We start from the raw sequence: 20,093 nt of genomic DNA on the forward strand, positions 1-20,093 counted from the left end.
TTTCTCCAACACCACAGTTCAAAAGCGTCAGTTCTTTGGTGCTCAGCTTTCTTTATAATCCAACTCTCACATCCATACATGACTACTGGAAAAACCATAGCCTTGACTAGATGGACCTTTGTTGACAAAGTAATGTCTCTGTGTTTTTTTTTTTTTTATGTCTCTGCTTTTTAAGATGCTGTCTAGGTTGGTCATAACTTTCCTTCCAAGGAGTAAGCGTCCTTTCATTTCATGGCTGCAATCACCATCTGCAGTGATTTTGGAGCCCAGAAAAATAAAGTCAGCCACTGTTTCCACTGTTTCCCCATCTATTTGCCATGAAGTGATGGGACCGGATGCCATGATCTTAGTTTTCTGAATGTTGAGCTTTAAGCCAACTTTTTCACTCTCCTTTTTCACTTTCAAGAGGCTCTTTAGTTCTTTACTTTTCATTAAATCTGGGGATAATTTTCTGAACTCTTGTATGTACTGGAGGAAGTCATGCAACCCACTCCAGCATTCTTGCCTGGAGAATCCTATGGACAGATGAGCCTGATGGGTTACAGTCCATAGGGTCACAAAGACTCAAACACGACTGAAGCGACTTAGTGTGCATGCGCGCGTGCACACACACACACATGCAACTGTGCCCCATAGACATTAGAGTCAGACTCCTGTGGTTTATTCTCACTGAACTGGGAGATCAGTGGCACCATCTGATTTCCTAAGGGAAAATCACGTTGTAGACTAAAACCTACAGAAAAATTGACACAGTCATCAGCATTATCATAATGGAATTCAGGTTTCGCTTTTCCTTTTATTGTCAACCTCTGGGTCATATAGCATAAATAGATCCTTACTTGCATCCAAGTTGGAAGTCATAAGGCTTCCATTTCTTTAGTCATTTTATGAGCCATAGTTTGAATAGATGCCTATTAAATCGTTTTATCATCAAACTTTCTAAAGATGATTGTTCTGGTCACTGCCTCTGACTCTGTTCTTTTTGGGATCCTGGGTAAGTCATTCCTCTTATTTGGGCTTCAGTGTCTCTATCTAGAATCTTGCTGAACCCATGACCAGCCCCAGGTCATTCTACAGTGGGTCATTTCTTTGCCTCAGTGCTGTAGAGCTCTGGAGTTTTAAAGTAATTTCTTCTTTTACTTCAAATCTGAGTCATTTAGCTTTTATACATTAATGAGAGAACTTTTACATTGAGGGATTGAAATTTGGGGCTTCAAAAATGATGTTATGTTAAGGCAAGGCCTTAGAGTGGTAGAGGAACAAAGAGACTATTCCAAGAATTCTTAACCTGGCATCCAGGATAGAATACATTGGGTCCTGAGTGTGGATTGGGGAAAATCACATCTTTATTTTCACTAATTCATAATTGAAATTTAACATTTCTTTTCAGTCTGAATGAAACAAAACCACAGCAGTATTAGCAATACTGTACTTGTGACAGTCACTGATAGAAATCACAGGTAATATCATAACAACACTGCAATTGTTGCAGACATGCTGATACAGTTTGTATTCATTACTAGGGGATCTTGTTATTTAATGTGTTAATAAGGGAATACATTCATTACTGTATCATACATTTTTAAAATTTGGGGGACTTCTCTTGCTGTCTAATGGTTAAGACTTCAGACTCCCAATGGAGGAGACATGGGTTTGATCCCTGGTTGGGGAATTAAGATCCCACAAGCTACCAAAAAGTTTTGATAATTATTTCCGTATAATAGATTTCCTCTGTAAACCAATGTAATATCCTCTATAGTTATTTTATGCATTTAAAAGTATTATTCTGAAAAAAGGATCTATAGGTTTTTCCACACTGCTAAAGGAGTCCTTGGTACAGTGAAAGATTAAGAACTCCTGCTTTAATCAAAAATAAATAGTTAGTAGTGGGGTTTTTTTTTGTTGTTGTTCTTAACTTATTTATTTTTTAATTTAAGGATAATTGCCTTACAGAATTTTGTTGGTTTATGCCAAACATCAAATAGTGGGTTTTAAGCCATCGAATAAAATAAGAATCTATGAGTCCACACTGATATGAATAAGTAAATGAATCAGTACATAAATCATTAAATAAATTACATGGAAAAAGTGAAAGTTTTTCTTTCAGTAGTTTGACAACGAATAAATATAAATGCTAAAACCAGTGAATGAAAGTTTGTTGAGTAGCAGGATATTTACAAGGCAAAGTATCTTTCCATAAATTATTTAATAGTTACAAAGAAAGTGGAGGGACCTCATTAACACCATGTTAACCAAGTCATCAAACTTACATCACTGACATTGGAACAAATTGACTGCATGTACCTCTTAATAAGAAGCACTGAGGACACAATATCACTTCAGTGGTAATCCTGCCAAAACGCACAAACTGAATCTAATCATGAGGAAATGTCAGACAAACCCAAATTGAGGGCCATTTTACAAAATAACTGGCCTGTACTCTTCAAAAATGTCAAGGTCAGGAAACAAAAAGGGTGAGGAACTGATCCAGATTAAAAGAGACAAAAGAGACATGACAACTAAATGCAGTGTATGACCCTTAGATTAAATCCCAAACCCGGAAAAAAATATAGCTCTACATAATGTTTTTAGGACAACTGACAAAATTGTCCATGGACTGTAAATTAGATAATAGTATTGTATCAGCGTTAAATGTTCTCATTTTTATACACACACACTGGTTACATAAGAGAATGACTTTGTTCCTAATAAAAAACACACTGCTGTATTTAGGGGTAAAAGTGTGTATTTCTAAGTCTCAAATGGTTTAGGAAAAAAATACATGTATTTATAAGTCTATATGTAAAGAGAGAATAATACAGTAAGTGGAAAAAATAGAAATAATTTTAAAATTTGGATAAAGGACTTAAAGGAGTTCCCTCTACTCTACTTGAAAATTTTCTGCAAGTTTGAAATTACATTGCTTTATAACAATTGTCCCACTCTCACTTTGAAGAGGTGAAAATTGAGATTTTGGAAGAAGACTGCTCAAGGTCACACAATAAGTTAGTGATAGAGTTAGGGTCAAAACTCAGATATCCAGATGTCAGTCCTCTTTTTACACCAACTGAATTGTTTGGTATTTGTGTTGGATGACAAAGGTTGAACCACCCCTTTTTTACTTCTCTTTTTAGTTTCTTGGTTCCTTAGAGCTAGTTCCTTCTACTAGAGAACCAAAGTAACATAACTAAATGCTTCTTTCAGTTCCTTCATGATTAGGCAAGGATCAATCTGAAGTTTTTGAGCTGGGATATCTCTCCTCTTATAGGTTTAATATCTTTCTTATTGCCAACCATGTTCTGTACATGGTAGGCTTCTTTTATGTGGTTTTATTTGAATCCCCCTCCTCCATAGAGTGATGGTGTTTTATTGTTTAAATTTCTTTCCATAGGCCACTCCATTTCAAGGTCTCTGTAATATTGATGGTGGTGGTTTAGTTGCTAAGCTGTGTCTGACTCTTGCAACCCTGTAGACTGTAGTCCACCAGGCTTCTCTGTCCTTGGGCTTTTCCAGGCAAGAATATAAAAGTGGGTTACCATTTCCTTCTCCAAGGGATCTTCCTGACTCAAGGAACCCACATCTTCTGCATTGCAAGTGGATTCTTTACCAACTGAGCCACCAGGGAAGCTCTCTTTAAATCATGTGTTTTCATTTCTGTTGTTCTAAGACTCAGTTTCCTTAATTGGTGGATAGTTAAGACAAAATATGCTGAAAAAAGGGGAATATAGCATTCAGAATTATAAAATACAGAGATTAACCACAATTATAGACAGTGGGGGCTATTTACTAGTCTTACTAGTTATTGAGTAAATCAGCTTTATCAAAAAATTAAGAAACCAGATCTATCATTTTCCATGGGAATCAGTGTAAATTAGCTATTTGCCATCAGTTTGGGGATGGCTTGTCTCCAAGTGAGATAATGAAAACTATTAATTAACAATTAAATGTCAACAATTTCATATGACTCAACCTGATGGTGAGTGTATTACTAAGGGAGTGATGTGTTTTCCCTTCTCTTAGGAACTGGTAGAAAAATGGAGATAGTTCGTGTGGTATCTGCTCTTGAATCTTTAACTTCTCACTTACTTTTCCTACCCTGGCTGTCCCTCTGTCCTGTCACTCTCTGTGAGATTCCTGCTAGTCTTCAAATTCCTCCAGATTTCCATCTTGGCTTATATTAGTTTCTGCCACCTGGGATCCATCCAGTAGTTCATAGTTGAGTATCAGAGGCAGTGGCTCAGTCTCCTTATACTTGAGATGCTGCTGCTGCTGCTAAGTCACTTCAGTTGTGTCCGACTCTGTGTGACCCCATAGATGGCAGCCCACCAGAAGGAAACAGCTAATATCAAAAAGCTGATATCTCAGAAGTATGGCATGAATGCAATATCCTGACTCCCAAGACAGTGGTCTTTCTATCTCAGTATCCGTGTTCTACCCTATGTTTTCTACAGCCCAATTTTTGGACGTGGGCCTGTCTGTCAATCTCTCCCTCAGTTTCTCCTCCCCTCATCTTTTTTTAGCTGTCAATTCTTGTCAGTCACCTGGGTCTTCTTTATTTCCTCGTTTTTGCCTTTTTATCATTCAGGAGAAACTTTAGCTTGTGCATTCTATCTTTCTATTTCCATTTTTGCCATTGATGAATGGTGAAAAAATAATTGTATTTTCTTGATTTTTACTTCCTGGAGTGATACCATGGGGAGTAGCTGGGACAGTTTTAAGATAATGAAAGATATCCTTGTGTATTTGTGTGTCTAATGTGTATTATTTTATACTTATGAAATATTTTGAAAGTAATTTAAGAAAAACTATGGTTGATAATACCTGTCTTTACAATAAAAATTACCATATTCCAATGAAACAATCAAAAGGACTTATAATATTATTTTTTAAAATGAATGTGTGATGTTTTGTTAAGTTTCACAGAGTTTGAATTGCCTTTTGACTCTGCTGAAAATATACCCTATCTTTTTTCCTAAAATATTGAATTCTTTATTTGAAAAGACCTTTGGGAATCCTGTTCAAGGGAACAGAGTAAAATATCAAGAAAAAAAAGTGTTTAGCATGAGGGAAGTAGAAGACTTTAGGGTAAGAATAAGACTTTGGGTCCTAAGAATACTGTAGCAATTTTTAAAGAGCAGAGCAGATTCAATTGCTTTCTTATAATTAATGTATTTTTAAGACAGTTCAGCTAGAGACTCAGCCAATAAGTAGAAAAACTTGGGAGTGAATGTTGGTATGTGAATCTGGTACCTTAAGGAGTATCTCAGGTTTTCTCTACCTTTAAAGACTTAGTTGTGGATAAGAAGTACGCTGTGAACACCTTATTAGCCAGCATCTGCATCTTAGAGCCCAGAAATTTGGTTTTGTGTGCTTTACCTACTTTGGGACAAATTGGCCTTCTCTTGGTAGGTACGGGCTTTCCTTGTGGCTCAGCTGGTAAAGGATTCACCTGCAATGCGGGAGACCTGGGTTCAATCCCTGGGCTGGGAAGATTCCCTGGAGAAAGGAATGGCTACCCACTTCTGTATTCTGGCCTGGAGAATTCCATGGACTATCCACGGGGTCACAAAGAGTCAGAACAACTGAGTGACTTTCACTTTCACTTTTCATTGCTAGGTATGCCTTATGTGAGATACTGTTTCGTCCTGGAGACTGGATAAGCACTGACTGATAGATGTCAGATGTCAATGGAAGCTTTACTCTCTTTTTTTAAAAAACGTTTTTATTTATTTATTAGTTTTGGCTGTGCTGAGTCCTTGTTCTGTGAGGGCTCCTCACTGCAGTGGCTTCTCTCGTTGCGGAGCACGGGCTCTAGGACGCATGGGCTTCAGTAGCTGCAGCACCGGGGTTCAGTAGTTGTGGCTCCTGGGCTCTGGAGAGTATAAGGTCAGTAGTTGTGGTTCATGAGCTTAGTTGCTCCACAGTATGTGGGATCTTCCTGGACCAGGGATTGAACCAGAGCCTCCTGTGTTGGCAGGCAGATTCTTTATCACTGAGCCACCAGGGAAGCCCTGGAAGCTTTACTCTTAAAGAGAGAGGTGGGTGTTTATATTTTCTTCCTTCTGCCTTGTAGCTTTTCTAGAAATGATCTTTCGGTTTCTTTTATTAGTTAATCTCCTACTCCCACCCCCAACCCATCTTTTTATGTGTAAACTAAGTCTTTGTTGAAAGCAATTTATGTCAAAGTTGTACAATTTTCTTTGGAAAATAAAGATGGATATGTGTCAGTGGTCTCTTTTCCTTTCATCGGCCTGTTATTTATAAATTTGGAAATACATAGAAGAGAAAGACCTCCTAGTCTGGAACTAAGGGAGTTACCATCGATAAGTGTGAGTGAGTTTTAGAGACTTAATGATTCTGTCTTAATAAAGTAACAACTCTAATTCTCTTATTTTATCCCTGCTAACTTTCAGAGTTTTCTCCAACTATCACTTGTTCATATTGGATAGCCAGAAGTGAAAAAATGTAGATTGATTTCAGGGTGTATTCACAATTATATAGTGAAGCTGAATGTGACACACAAATTACCAAGTTTCTTATCAAATACAAAAGAGTCACTTTATCAAATATAAATCACTTTATCAAATACATTTTCAAATATAAAAAAAGCATGCTTATTACTCATGCCTCTGTTCGGCAAGTATTTCCTATAAATACAGTGGCCAATACATTAAAAAGATTTCTCACTTTGGCCTTTTTTTATTAATAATTATTTTTTGTTTAGAAAGGCTAAAGTGAGAAATTTTTTCTTTTATTTGTTGAATTGCTCCAGGGCTCCAGAAAAAAGAGTGTTACTGATAAACTTTAAAGTGACTCACCACTGACTACCCTTTCAGATTTCTTCTTGACTGAAGAGCTTAGTTGATGAGCTTGACTTAAAACCTACATCCATTCTACTTGGTCAGTACTTATCAATCTCTTAAAATGTGTTTCAGATGCTCTTCTCTTCATAAAAATATCCTAATAAGATGGCCAAGATGCTCTTGTTCTTCTCTCCTAGTCATCCGTTAACACACAAAGCGTATCAGTGTTTCCCAAGCCAGACAATTACTTGAGATACTAGTAGGTGTTCCGGGTGAAATACGTTTAATAAACCCTGTATATTATATCCCTTTCTTGAAGATGATTCATGTTATGAATAATTATGAATGAATATTAAAGTCTCTGAGAACATCTTCAGTAAAAGAAATATGCTTAATTTTGTTTAGTCCATTGTACTCAGTAAATACTTTATGACTTGCAAGTTGTAATTAAAATATTACTTTTCACATGAAGGCTTTCATGACTCCCACAGGCAGCAGCCAGTGTATCTACCACTGAATTCACATAGCTTGAAGTTATACTATAAAAGTGCTGTAAAAATCTAGTTTCTGTTAATACTATGATGTAATCCTTGGATTGTTAGCTTAAAGCTCATTCAAACTTAATTATGGGAATTTACTATTTATCAACTAATAAATAAAAGTTTGGTCCTCAGTGTTGAGGTTCAGTGATGTTACTAAAGACCTAGTTTCTTTCCATTTCTTCTTCTAAAATATTTGATTTTCCAAAGTTTCCTATTTCATAATTTTTGTGTGGATGTAGCAGTTTCTAAGAGGCTGCATGTGCTTCCTTCATCTCTAGTGGGAAGAGAACATCTCTTACAGAAGCTCCTTCAGAATAACAAGGAAGGCTCTTTCCCAGAAGCCCCAGCAAAGGTTTTTCATATCTCATCGGCCTGAATTGAGATCACTTGCCCATCACTGAACTGATCAATGTCCATGAAGATAGCATGTGCTATGCTTAAGCCAAATAGGGTCGATCCTGGTTTTGAGTGTGAAGCTTCCTTTAGTGATTATACATAAGAGAATATGGGCACTCTTTCTAAGCGGAAGGAGGAGTAAGTGCTGGGCAGTCAAAGCCAGTAAAAATCCATTACATGATGCTTAACACATTCCATTACTTCTCAATTAAGTTATACCTAATTAGTACATTAATCATTCTGTATTAACTTTGTTCACACAAAAACTTGTACAGAAACGGTCATAGTATCAATATTCATAATAGTCAAAAACTAGAAAAAACCCAAGTGTCTGTTAGCTAATGAATGGATCAACAAATGTGGTATATCCATACAGTGGGATGATATTCAGAAATAAAAAATAATGAAGTACCAGTACTTGCTACAACATGGATAAAACTTGAAAACATTATGCTAAGTTTAAGAAGCTAAAAAGGCATCATAATGTATGATTCTGTTTATATGAAATGTCTAGAATAAGCAGAACCATAGGGATAGAAAGTAGATTAATGGTCACTAGAGACTAGAGGAAGGGGGAAAAGGAAAATGGTTGCTAATAGGTACAAGATTTCCTTTGGGGATGATGACAATGTTCTGGAATTAAATAGTGGTAATGCTTGTACAATTTTGTGAATATATTCAAAAGCACCAAATTACACAGTTTACATTTAAACTGTCAATTTTTATGGTATGTGAATTATATCAATTAAAAATATGTTTTCATATATACCTTGAAGTTAGGAGCTCATTTTCCTATTTGTATTTTCAAGGACCACCCACTACCAACCCCAGTGTCTTACACATAGCAGGTACTCAAAAAATATTTGAATCGTCATTCAGTTGCTTAGTTGAGTCTGACTCCTTGTGACCCCATAGACTGCAGCACACCAGAATTTCCCGTCCTTCACCATCTCCCGGAGCTTGTTCAAACTCATGTCCATTGAATTGGTGATGTCATCCAACCATCTCATCCTCTGTCATCCCCTTCTCCTACCTTCAATCTTTCCCAGCATTAGGGTCTTTTGCAATGAGTTGGCTCTTCGCATCAGGTGGCCACAGTATTGGAGTTTCAGCTTTAGCATCAGTCCTTCCAATGAATATTCAAGGTTGATTTCCTTTAGGGATTGACTGGTTTGGTCTCTTTGGGGTCCAAGGGACCCTCAAGAGTCTTCTCCAACACCACAGTTTGAAAGCACTAGTTCTTCAGTGCTCAGCCTTCTTTATGGTCCAACTCTCACATCCACAGATAACTACTAGAAAAACCATTGCTTTGACTATACAGACCTTTGTCAGCAAAGTGATGTCTCTGCTTTTTAATATGCTGTCTAGGTTTGTCATAGTTTTTCTTCCAAGGAGCAAGTGTCTTTCAATCACCATCCACAGTGATTTTGAAACCCAAGAAAAGAAAGTCTGTCACTGTTTCCGTTGTTTCTCCATCTATATGCCATGAAGTGATGGGACTGGATGCCATGATCAGTTTTTAGAATGTTGAGTTTTAAGCCCGCTTTTTCACTCTCCTCTTTCACCTTCATCAAGATGCTCTTTAGCTCCTCTTCACTTTCTGCCATAAGGGTGATGTTATTTGCATATCTGAGATTATTGCTATTTCTCCTGGCAATCTATATTCTGGCTTGTGATTCATCCAGCCTGGCATTTTGTGTGATGTACTCTGAATATAAGTTAAATAAGCAGGGTGACAATATACAACCCTGATGTTCTCCTTTCCCAGTTTGGAACCAGTCCGTTGTTCCCACGTCTGGTTCTAACTGTTGCTTCTTGACCTGCATACAGGTTTCTCAGGAGGCAGGTAAGGTGGTCTGGTATTCCCATCTCTTTAAGAATTTTCCAGTTTGTTGTAATACACACAGTAAAAGGCTTTAGGGTAGTCAATGAGGCAGAAGTAGATGTTTTTCTGGAATTCTCTTGCTTTTCTATGATCCAGTGGATGTTGGCAATTTGATCTCTTGTTCCTCTGCCTTTTCTAAATTCAGCTTGTACATCTGGAAGTTCTTGGTTCATGTACTGTTGAAGCCTATCCTGGAGGATTTTGAGCATTACCTTGCTAGCATGTGAAATGAGTGCAATTGCGGAGTAGTTTGAGCATTCTTTGGCATTTCCCTTCTTTGGGATTGGAATGAAAACTGACCCTGAATGAGTGGAAAACTGAATTGAAATAACTGATTATATTTTTATCTTTAGGCTCCAGAAAGTTGCTTAGTTCTCTCCTTAAATTAGCAATGTAGTTAGCATGAGTGCAGATCAACATCCTCACAATGAACCAGTATATTGTATTCAGAGATTTTTCTTCACTTTTGTTGCTTTACTTTGTGATTTGTCACCTTTAACAGATACTTTTTGGTTAAATACCATTACAGAATTGAGCTGGTTAGTCCATGTTCTCTTCACTTCCACAATATTTATTTTCTAGATTTACTTGTAAAAATTGCTTTCATTAACTTTCAGCTCTGAGAGCAAAGAGTTTAACTGGGTCACTGAATTTGTTTTGTCTGAATACTGCTTATAATATTTATATTATTTTAATATAATATAAATATTGGGTTTGTTTCCTCCTTAGAGGGCTTTAACCATTTTAGCACTATTCAAGTTAATCGTCTTTGTACTTGACTCCATAAAGGTGAAATGTGGAGGAACCCATATGTACAGGTGGAATTATTTCTTCAGATCATAAATCTGAAGACAGGGACTATCACAAACAAGTTTATTTCCAAGGTTCTTTCTGGTTTTACTTAAACTGGCTACTCTACCTTTTCTGTCTCATCCCAGTATATGTAATATATGGAGCCTGTTTATCTCTGCCATTTAGAAGCATTAGTTTTCATAGCCCTTCCATCTTGAGGGTTCGGTGGGGGATATCAGCCAGCAGATTTTGCTGGTTTTGAAGTAAGATTTCCAAGAAACATTCTGAAATAACTGTCCTTCTACCCTTGAATACTGCTTTTAAAAACTGACAGCCAGTAAATGTCTTTTTTTTTTTTCTTATTTAGCTAGGGAAGTACACTTTTATAATTTTCTCCAAATTTCTTTCTTTTTTTTTTTTTTTTACAAATTTCAGTTCAATATAATGGAAAGAATAGTACAACATCCATGCTGTCATTTAAATTTGTGAATTGATAACATTAATATTTTGTCTTATTTGCTAAGATGTGTATATCTGTATATATCTTAAAAATATATACATCCATACCTTAAAAAATATTATTTTATGATCCTTTCAGAAGTAAGTTGCACGTTGTAGACATCATGGCATTTTCTTAATTTTATTTTATTTCTTAAGTTTATTTATTTGGCTGGGTCACATCCTAGCTGTTACTCATAGTTCTCAGGCTCAGTAGCTGTGGTGCACAGGTTTAGTTATCCCACAACATCTGGGATCTTAGTTTCTAGACTAAGGATCACACCTGCAATCCCCTGCATTAGAAGGCAGATTTTTAACCACTGAACCACCAGGAAACTCCAGAGTTTTTCATTTCTTTAGTTCCCTTTATTCTAGAACAATTCCCCACCTTTTTTTTTTTTTTTTCTTTATGACATTGTCATTTTTGGAGAGGTAAGGTCTCAATTTGGATTAATCAGATTATTTATGATTAAAGTTAAACATTTTGGCAAAAGTATTACATCAGTAGCCAGTGTTCTTTAAGAATCAGTGTGCTCAAGACGTGATCAGCACTTGCCCCATCCCTGTTTTCCTTCCTAACTCTTCTTCTGTAGCCATTTGTTCATTCACAAACATTTACTGAAACAGCCTGGTCTGCTCCTTCTTTTCTTTAGTCCTTCCCCAACTTAATTTTTTTCCCTCCTGTATACAGAAATAAAATTATTGGATTGGAGAAGGCTAGATTCTTGAACATAATAGACTGAAAATTCCCATGCAGACCTTAGGAAATTATATTAAAGCCATCATTTCACTAATGATTCTGAGGCCTGGAAGCCACAACTATTGAAATGAAGGCTTTCAAAAGATCAAAGAAATGGCTCAAGTTATCAGTACCTATGGAATACCAGAAGTTTCACACTGTTATTAAATAAGCATATTTTATTTTGTTTCTTCTTTGGTTTTGGGCTGCAGATGCTTTTCTAAACATAGTAGGTGTCTTTTCATTAGAGTTGAAGCAACTTTTAATGATATATTTTTTCCTTGCATCCTTCCTGCTTTGTATAATTGGTCATACTTCAACCTCTCTTTTTATTCCTCCTTAAAGAGCTACTATTAGTGTTCTGTCTGTTTTCTTCCTACTCTCTTCTTTTTGGGGAATATGGTTGAACAATGCTTTGTTTTCTTGATGAAGGTGAAGGTGATTGGTGCTTGATAGCCTGTTTGGCGTCCCTGTCCTATCTTCAAAAGATGGGTCCTTAGTTCTCAAAACATTTTGCCATTTCTCCCTTGGAGTGAAATTGGTTGCATTGGTGGATTTGGGAATCCCTGAGGAATGCTCTGAATTTGTTAGTAATTGCTTGGATTCCTCATTCTCTGATTTTCATAGAGGACATAGAATCCAAAGACACATAAATGAAAAAATAATTCCTCTTGAAGGATAGAATAACTGCTCTGAAAAGGTTTTGCACATTACAAAGCATACAGACAAAGGAATGTCTCTCTTTGCATTTTTGTTTATTTTTTTGTTTGCTTGTTTTTGAGATGAGGCAACAATTTGTTGTTCAGTCACTAAGACTCTGCGATCCCATGAATTATAGCATACCAGGCTTCCTTGTCCTTCACTATCTCCCTCAGTTTTCTCAAACTCATGTCCTTTGAGTCCATGATGCCATCCAACCATCTCATCCTCTGTTGCCTCCTTCTCCTCCTGCCCTCCATCTTTCCCAGCATCAGGGTCTTTTCCAATGAGTCAGTTCTTCACATCAGGTGGCCAAAGTATTGGAGCTTCAGTTTCACCATATTCCAGTGAATATTCAGGGTTGATTTCCTTTAGGATTGACTGGTTTAATCTCCTTGCTGTCCAAGGGACTCTCAAGATACTTGAAAAATGGTAGTTTGTTCACTAGAATAGGAGGGGATGAAATCCTGACTAAGGGATAGCATATGAAAAAGCACAGGAATATAGCATAAGAGCGTATATTTAGAGAACAGTAGGTAATCCTCTTTGGAGGAAAATATCATCATCATTGGCCTCAAGCTATTTATATATAATTTTTTTTGGCTGCGTAGCATGTAGAGTCTTAATTCCCCTGTGCTATGCTGTGCTGTGCTTAGTTGCTCAGTTGTGTCTGACTCTTTGTGATTCCCATAGACTGCACCCCACCAGGCTCTTCTGTTCGTGGGGATTCTCCAGGCAAGAGGACTGGAATGGGTTGCCATGCCCTCCTCCAGGGGATCTTCTCAACCATGGGATTGAACTCAGGTGTCCCGAATTGCAGGTGAATTCTCTACCATCTGAGCCACCAGGGAAGCCCCTTAATTCCCCGAAGGGAAGTAAAGTGAAAGTCACTCAGTCATGTCCGACGCTGTGACCCTGTGGACTATACAGTCCATGGAATTCTCTAGTCCAGAATACTGGAGTGGGTTGCCATTTCCTTCTCCAGGGGATCTTCCCAACTGAGGGATTGTACCCAGGTCTCTCACACTGCAGGCAAATTCTTTACCAGCTGAGCCACAAGGGAAGCCCCTTGATTCCCCTGCTGCTGCTGCTGCTGCTAAGTCGCTTCAGTCATGTCCGACTCTGTGTGACCGCATAGATGGCAGCCTACCAGGCTCCTCCATCTCTGGGATTCTCCAGGAAAGAACGCTGGAGTGGGTTGCCATTTCCTTCTTAATCGATTCCCCTACCAGGGATTAAATCTGTGTCCTGGCTCACGCCCCCTACAATAGAAGCATGGCATAGAGTCCTAACCACTGAATCACCAGGGAATTCCCAATTTTTTTTTTTTTTCAAATACAGTGGCCAGCACAAAGATAACCAGGCACATGAGGAGAAAAGATACTATGAGGAAGGAGAGAAATAATAGATAATAGAAGCAGACCCAAAGGAACTCTGATGATACAAGGGGTGGACAGAGACTATAAAACAACTCTGTTTACTGCGTTCCAGGAGATAAAAGCTATACTTGAACAATTTGGCAGAGAACTAGAAACTATAAAAAGTGACATTAGCAGATTTGTAAATAAACAAAGTAGAAACTCTAGACTGAGATGTGGTAAGCACTGAAATTTGTAGGATCAGAGAGATTCAAGTCTGGTGACCTTGTTGGTCCTGTAAGTCCAAGAAGACACACAGAGAGAAAGAGAGGAGAGAAAGCATGTGACCCAGGGAAACAAAGATGCATGGAGAGAAAGCTACCTGCTGCTGCTGCTGCTGCTAAGTCGCTTCAGTTGTGTACGACTCTGTGTGACCCCATAGACAGCAGCCCACCAGGCTCCCACGTCCCTGGGATTCTCCAGGCAAGAACACTGGAGTGGGTTGCCATTTCCTTCTCCAATGCATGAAAGGAAAAGTGAAAGGGAAGTCGCTCAGACACGTCCGACTCTTAGCGACCCCATGGACTGCAGCCCACCAGGCTCCTCCTTCCATGGGATTTTCCAGGCAAGAGTACTGGAGTGGGGTGCCATTGCCTTCTCCAGAAAGCTACCTGACTATTTTCCAATTTGGCTTCTTCCCACTGCAACTGACGCCACCATAAATATCTTTGTACACATATGTACTGGCATTTTTATTTCTATAAAAAAGATACCATATACTGTGTTAAAAGGATATATTACATTTTAAAAGATACTGCCACATTACTTTCCCAAATAGTCATAGTACTTGTTATTTCCCCCAGCAATGTATGAGAGTTCTCATCTCCCCATATTCTTTCCAGTACTGAATGTTATCAATGTTTTGAAATATTACCAATCTGAAGAGTTAAAAATAATATATTAAAAGTCTATTTTTTTGTTTTTATAGTTGTTTTTTTTTTTGCTTCGCCATGCAGCATGTGAGATCTTAGTTTCATGAACTTCCAGGGAAGTCCATAAAAGTCTATTTTTCATAAAGAAAAACATGACCAATGGAATAGAATAGAATCCAGAAATAGATCTTTGCATAGATGTTCAAAAGGTTTTCAATAAGGATGTCAAGATCTTCCAATGGAGAAAATGGTCTTTTCAACAACGAGTTTTGGGGAAACTGGATACCCTCGTGCAACAGACTCTTACCTAATAAAAAATACAAAAATTAACTCAAATTGGATCAAAGACCTAAATGAAAGAACTAAATCTATAAAACTCTCAGGAGAAAAAAGCAGAGGAAAAATTTCATGTCACTAGATTTGGCAACAATATCTTGGATATGATGAGAAAAGGAAGAAAAGGGAACTCTCTTACGCTGTTAATGGGAATGCGAACTGATACAGCCACTGTGGAGAATGGTATGGAGATTTCTTTAAAAACTAAGAATAAAGCTGCTATATGACTCGGCAATCCCACTACTGGGGATATACCCTGAGAAAACCACAATTCTAAAAGACACGTGTACCCCAATGTTCATTGCAGCACTATTTACAAGAGCCAGGACACGGAAGCAACCTATTTGTCCATCGACAGATGAATGGATAAAGAAGTTGTGGTACATATATACAATGGAATATTACTCAGTCATTGAAAGGAATGAATTTGAGTCAGTTCTAGTGAGGTAGATGAACCTAGACCCCGTTATACAGAGTGAATTAAGTCAGAAAGGGAGAAACAAATATTGTGTATTAATACACATATATATTGAATCTAGAAAGATGGTACTGATGGAGCTATTTGTAGGGCAGCAGTAGAGACACAGACAGATAGAACAGACTTGACACAGCAGGGGAAGGAAAGGACAGAACAAATTGAGAAAGCACATGACCAAATACAAAATAGATAGCCAGCAGGAATTTGCTGTATGACACAGGGAGCTGCTCAGTGTGGTCAAAATAATCATCATCATCATCATAATTTTTTAAAAATAAAATAAATCTATTTTGTTTTTCTCTGACTACAAGTTGACCGTCTTCTGTTTTTTGTTGTTGTTTTGTTTTTTTAACATTTGCATTTCACCTTTAATAAACTGCCTGTTCTTATTCTTTGCCCAGTTTTTTCCTGTTTATCATTTTGTTATTAATTCATAGGAGTTATTTTTATATTAATAATATTAACCTTCTGCCTAGGGGGATTTTCCTTCCATTTTATTTAGTTTGTGGTGTCTTTTGGTATTCAAAAATCTCACAAAATGGTACCATGGTCCCACTACCATTATAAGGTGAATTCAGTATGGTGGGGCTTCCTTTATAGTTCAGTTGGTAAAGAATCTGCCTGCAATGCAAGAGACCTGGGTTTGATTCCTGGGCTGGAAAGATCCCCTGGAGAAGAAAATGGCAACCTACTCCAGTATTCTTGCCTAGAGAATCCCCATGGACAGAGGAGACTGGCAGACTACAGTCCATGGGGTCACAAGAGTCAGATACGACTTAGCATCTAACCCACCACCACCACCACAGTGTGGTGGGAGGCGGGGAAAGCAGTTCACAGAAACTGTGATGCTGGCCAGAAAACTTAATGGGTGTCTACTGTATGAAATGTTATAAAGGTACGGCCTTTCTAGCAAACAACTGCAAGGAAATGACAGAAGGCACTGGATATGGGTGCTGTTATTTACCTGAGTCATGGTTTACTTGTTTCCATTCACCATAATTTCCTCTGTTTATTTATTCAATAAACATTTATTAAGCACCTATAATGTACCAGGCTCTGTATTATAACAGAATACAAAAATAACTAAGATGTGGGTCCTGCTTTTGAGAGGCTCATGCTGTATTTGGAGAGGTAGAAATCTTAAATTACCAGTAGTTGCAAAAAAATGTTAAATTACCATGAGCATCACACTAGAAAGATGATGATGCCTCAGGCTAAGAAGCTGTAGACATAAGAAGTGAGTGGGAGACTTCCCTGGTGGTCCAGTGGTTAAGAATCTGCCTTGCAATGCAGGCACCATGGATTCAGTCCCTGGTCTTGGAAGATCCCACATGCCGTGGGGCAAGCCTGTGCACCACAACTAGACAGTCCATGTGGCTAACAAAAGACCCACATGACTCAAAGGAGATCCCTTGCGCCAAAAAAAAAAGTAAGTGATCTGTGTTACATTTTAAAGGTAAAACTGAAAGAACTTATTGACCATTGGATATATAGGTATCAGGAAAAGAGGGATCAGAGATGATCCTAGGTTTTGGGCCTGAATAATTGTGAATAATATCCAGAAGAGTCTTCATAAGTGTGTGTATATATATATTTTTTATTTATTTATTATGTTTGGCTGCGCTGGGGTCTTTGTTGCTGTGTGCAGGCTTTCTCCAGTTGTCGAGAGCGGGGGCCACTGTCTTGCTGGGGTGCTTGGACTTCTGTTGCAGTGGCTTCTTTTGTTGCGGAGCACAGGCTCTATGGCACACGGACTTAGTTGCCCCATGGCATGTGGAAGCATCCCAGACCAGGGATCGAACCATTGTCCCCTGCATTGCATGGCAGATTCTTTTTTTTTTTTATAACTAAAGAACATTTATTTGTTTTTCACCAAGACTTTATCTTGAGGACGTAACTAAACTGCGCCCCACTCCCTACCCAATTTGAAGGAGGATTAGTACAATGGATGTTATAAAGCAGGTATGAACAGTTTGAGGGACTGGAACCAACGTTAACTGAGAAAAACCAACTTCCATCTAAATCATCATAAATGTTTAAGTAAAAAAAAAGGCGGGGAGGGGGCAAAGGGGTTTTCAGATTGAACAAGATCATCACATTGTATCTAATACATTCAATGCTGGCTGCTGCTGCTGCTGCTGCTAAGTCACTTCAGTCGTGTCCGACTCTGTGTGACCCCATAGACAGAGGCCCACCAGGCTCCCCCGTCCTTGGGATTCTCCAGGCAAGAACACTGGAGTGGGTTGCCGTTTCCTTCTCCAATGTGTGAAAATGAAAAGTGAAAGTGAAGTCGCTCAGTCATGTCTGACCCATAGCGACCCCATGGACTGCAGCCTACCAGGCTCCTCCATCCATGGGATTTTCTAGGCAATAGTACTGGAGTGGCTTGCCATTGCCTTCTCCGTCAATGCTGGCTAGGGTATACCAAAATGGAAACAGGATAACTATAATACAAAACTTCCAGTACAGCACACTGCACACACCTGTGTTCCAAGCCCACCCCCGTCCCCCTAATGCTGCCAAACTCAACTATTTCCCAGCCTGTTGGGCCTGTCGACAAAGGAGCACGTAGATCTTCTCTTTAATCCAATCTTTGTTATAAGGCTGGTATGTCTGGGTATCAGCTCGGTAAACAAGGCAGCTGAGTTCTGCCAGGTCATCAATAAAATCAAACAACTGACTGATATCATATGTGATAGAGGGGCTGTTGGGATTCATTCTCTTCAGATGTTCTTCATACATTTTACAAACACCTTCCAGACACTCATTCACAGATTCATAGTCAGCGTAAGTTCTGCCTTCTGGCCTCTTGGTAGGCTGTACCAGCAAGATGGTGTGAGACATGGCGCCAAAGTCTCCGGCTGCAGCCGATGCCGACTCCGCCGCCGCACACCTGCATGGCAGATTCATAACCACTGGACCAACAGGGAAGCCCCCGGAAGAGTCTTTTACTGAGTTGGAGGAGACTGAAGTAGATAGAGGTTTTAGGGAGAAGTCAAGAGTTCTTTTTTATGGCCACGCCAGGAACTTGAAGATGGAACTTGGCCCAGCAGTGAAAGCACCAACTCCTAACCACTGGATCAGCATGGAAGTCCCAAGAGTTCTATTTTAGATTTGTTAAATCTGAGATATCTGCTAGACATCCAGTGAGTTTTCAAGTGTATGTTTAATATATGAACTGGAAGGTTGGGGAGACAGGCAAGACTGGATTGTAAATCAAGTGAGCTATCAGACTGATAGGGCGGAGTGTGGGTAGAGTAGAAAAGAGCCAAAGAGAGAACCAATCTTTAGAAATTACACAGAGGAAGAGGAGGATCCAACAAAGATGACTGAGGAGTGGCCATGAACACAAGAAGAAAACTAGGAGAATGAAGTGTCCTAGAAGTCAAGAAAAGAAATCACTTCAAGCAGGGAGTAACAGTGTTGAACAGTGTTGAGAGGCTAAGACGAAGGTAGAGATGGAGGTTATAATGACCTGAACAAGGCAGCTTCAGTAGAATGGTGGGGATAAAACCTAGGTTTGAATGGATTGGAGAGAAAATAAAGATGAGACAGTAAAGATAGCAAATAGAGACAAACCCTTTGAGTGATTCTGTAAAGAATTAGGATAGCTGGGAGGGGAGGTAAGTCAGGGAAAACTTTGAAAAAAAACTTAAAAATGGAAACAACTTTTGAATAGGTTGCATTAGGTACAAAGTTATAAAGATACAAAAGGGTAAATAGTGAGAAGACTCACTCCCACACCTTTTCCCCAGTCACAGTGTTGCCCTTCCTCATTCCAATGTTTCCATTCTCTTTTGAATCCTTCTGGAGATATTCTGTGTTGCAAGGAGATCCAACCAGTCCATCCTAAAGGAGATCAATCCTGGGTGTTCACTGAAAGGACTGATGCTAAAGCTGAAACTCCAATACTTTGGCCACCTCATGCGACGAGTTGACTCACTGGAAAAGACTGATGCTGGGAAGGATTGGGGGCGGGAGGAGAAGGGGACGACAGAGAATGAGATGGCTGGATGGCATCACCGACTCGATGGACATGAGTTTGAGTGAACTCCAGGAGTTGGTGATGGACAGGGAGGCCTGGCATGCTGTGATTCATGGGGTCGCAAAGAGTCGGACATGACTGAATGACTGAACTGAACTGTACAAGCAAATATACATGAATTCTTCCACTTTCCCTCCTTTTAAACAAATTCACAAATGGTAGCTCATTCTACACACTGTTTCTGTCTCTTGCTTTTCTATTTCTCAACATATCTTGGAGATTGTTCCATTTAGGTATACAAAAAGGTCTTCCACTTACTTTGCTTGTTGTTGCATTGTGTTGTTATACCATAATTTATTTATTCAATCCCCTAGTGATTCCTGTTGATGAATATTTAGATTGTTTTCAATCTTTTGCTATTATGAAACTGCAATGAATACTTTTATATATAAGTCTTTTTGCATGTGTGGCAATATATCTACAGGATAAAATTATTTAGAAGAATTGTTGAGTCAAAGGATAAGTACATTTGTGAGTTTGATAGATATGGTTCCAAAATACTTCAGTATAATTTGTACCAGTATCTCTACCACCAGCAATGATAAGAGTATTTGTTTCCTTATATCATGTTACTAATTTTTTTTGTTTGC

General features: G+C 38.6%; 1 pseudogene; it reads right to left on the reverse strand.

Annotated features, from left to right (window-relative positions):
• Positions 1-17,925: 17,925 nt before the first annotated feature.
• LOC148778476 (enhancer of rudimentary homolog pseudogene) lies at positions 17,926-18,345 on the reverse strand (annotated as a pseudogene).
• Positions 18,346-20,093: the final 1,748 nt, after the last annotated feature.

Source organism: Moschus berezovskii, chromosome 2 (genome assembly GCF_049115385.1).
Source record: "Moschus berezovskii isolate FMDL1 chromosome 2, NW_MosBer_1.0, whole genome shotgun sequence".
In the NCBI taxonomy this organism is placed as follows: Eukaryota; Metazoa; Chordata; class Mammalia; order Artiodactyla; family Moschidae; genus Moschus; species Moschus berezovskii.